Genomic DNA, 2,212 nt, shown 5'->3' with positions numbered 1-2,212 from the left:
TCTATGGAGCGAGCAATATTGCACATTTTGTGTTTTCTGTTTCTATGGAGCAAGCAATATTGTACATTTTGTGTTCTAATTTTTTGTGAGCCAGCCTTGAGCTCTTAATTTATCTTGTGGGGTTTCTCCCATTTAGCAAACAACCCTGCACTTGCAGAACATAATTTACTAGTTCTAAAACTTATATATTTTTTCTGTGAAATACTCTTTTCTGGAATTACCATTTCATACCATTTTTTGGTCCTGATTTATGTAAAGTACAGTAAGGAGAGTGTGACCTTCCCTTCCCCTTTATTAACGGCCCACGGCCATACTACCCTGAATACGCCCGATCTTGTCCGATCTCGGAAGCTAAGCAGGTATGGCCTGGTCAGTATTAGGAAGGGGAACCTCCTGAGAATACCAGGTGCAGTGGGCCATTTTTAAAGGATAAACCTGCCCTATATCCCATAAACCCCCATACACACTCTCTCATCTGGAAAAACCATCTCAGACCATCATGGTATTGATTCATTAAAGTACAGAAAATAGAAGTGTCTCTTCCTCTTCTTTGCTTCCAATAACGGCCCACTGCCATACTACCCTGAATACGCCCGATCTTGTCTGATCTCGGAAGCTAAGCAGGCATGGCCTGGCCAGTACTAGGACGGGAAACCTCCTGAGAATACCAAGTGCAGTGGGCCCCTGTACCCCCCAGGCCCCAAACCCACAGCCAAACCCCCCCCCCTCTCTTCCACTAAGGGAAGCCCCATTACACTCCTTGCTCCACCCTTTTCACATTCCTCTTGAGATCTACCTTGACCAAACTCAGATTGTTGCCTATATTGTCCTATCATTGATATCCTTAATTCAGGCAAGCACAGTGATCTTCTGGATACCCTGTATTCCAAGAGACCATTTGGTATCCCCCACCACCCCATTGATATTTTCACAATTTCAATTATCTTGTACCTCATTTGCTAAAAAGGTTAAACAAGATTTTTATAAACAGCTAATACCACACACGAGTCCCAATTTTCTGTCCAAAAGTTCTTTTATTTAAGGATTAAATAAAGGTTATGGCTTAATATTTTTCACTATACATACTATTCTTATCATTACAAATGAGTGCTCCCAAACAAGGGTTTTTTTGTCTTTTTCTCTTGCCTTTTCCACTCCTAGATGGGCCAGGTGTTTGTGCCGCACACTTGTGTCGCTTAGCTTAGTCATACAGCCACCTCGGTGCAACTTTTAGGCATAAAAACAATATTGTGAGGTGTTCAGAATAGACTGGAAATGAGTGGAAATGATTGTTATTGAGGTTAATAATACCGTAGCAGCACAATTGCCCCCAAATTCGGTGATTTTAGCTGTTTTTATGGGTTTTTTTCCCCCAAAAATCATCCAGATCCGAAACCAAAACATGAAAGTGTGGTTTTGGCAAAACCAAGCCAAAACCAAAACACGAAAGTGGAATTAGAACCAAATCACAAAACACGAAAAGTGCCAGCCGCACATCTCTAGTTTGGAGCAGTTTTTCATGAAAACTGCACCAAAAGCTCTTTAATACATTCAGGTGATACTAAAATAATGTGAAAATGCTGTGAAAACACCCTTTTTCACATTATTTTAGTAAAAATAATGTTAATAAATAGACCTGTAAGCAGAGCCGGCACTACCCAATATGATGCCCTAGGCAAGATTGTGGCTGGTGCCCCCTAGTACCAACGCTAGTTCCGCCTCTGACCCTGCACCCCTTTCCCAGCACCATCACCCCTCACCCATAGCAGTCATTATTTTGGTTTTCCTACCCCCTGTAATTTAAATAAGAACAGTGCGCACATTCGGCGCACAGCCCAAAAAGGTATGTGTTTTTGCTGGCAAGGGGCATGGCCACACAATAATACCCACAATTCAAATTATGTCACACAGTAGTACAACTTTATTCACAATTTATCATGCGAAAGTGTTCCTTATTCACATTACATCACACAGTAGTACCACTTTACCTTATATACGTTACTCCAAACAGGAGTGTCCCTCATTCACATAACATCATACTGAATTGCTCCTTATTCACATTACACCACACCATATTGCTCTTTATTGTCATTACACCACACCATATTGCTCCCTATTCACATTACACAACACCATATTGCTCTTTATTCACATTAGACCACACAGTAGTGCCCTTTCTATACACTACGCCACACAGTAGAGCACATTATAC

General features: G+C 41.3%; 2 pseudogenes; both read left to right on the top strand.

Annotated features, from left to right (window-relative positions):
• Window positions 1-300: 300 nt before the first annotated feature.
• Window positions 301-418, top strand: LOC134895579 (5S ribosomal RNA; annotated as a pseudogene).
• A 147-nt stretch (window positions 419-565) lies between these two features.
• Window positions 566-683, top strand: LOC134895598 (5S ribosomal RNA; annotated as a pseudogene).
• Window positions 684-2,212: the final 1,529 nt, after the last annotated feature.

This window comes from Pseudophryne corroboree, chromosome 3, assembly GCF_028390025.1.
Source record: "Pseudophryne corroboree isolate aPseCor3 chromosome 3, aPseCor3.hap2, whole genome shotgun sequence".
Classification (NCBI taxonomy): Eukaryota; Metazoa; Chordata; class Amphibia; order Anura; family Myobatrachidae; genus Pseudophryne; species Pseudophryne corroboree.
The sequence above is the reverse complement of the archived record's forward strand: the minus strand, read 5'-3'. Positions and strand labels throughout refer to the sequence as shown.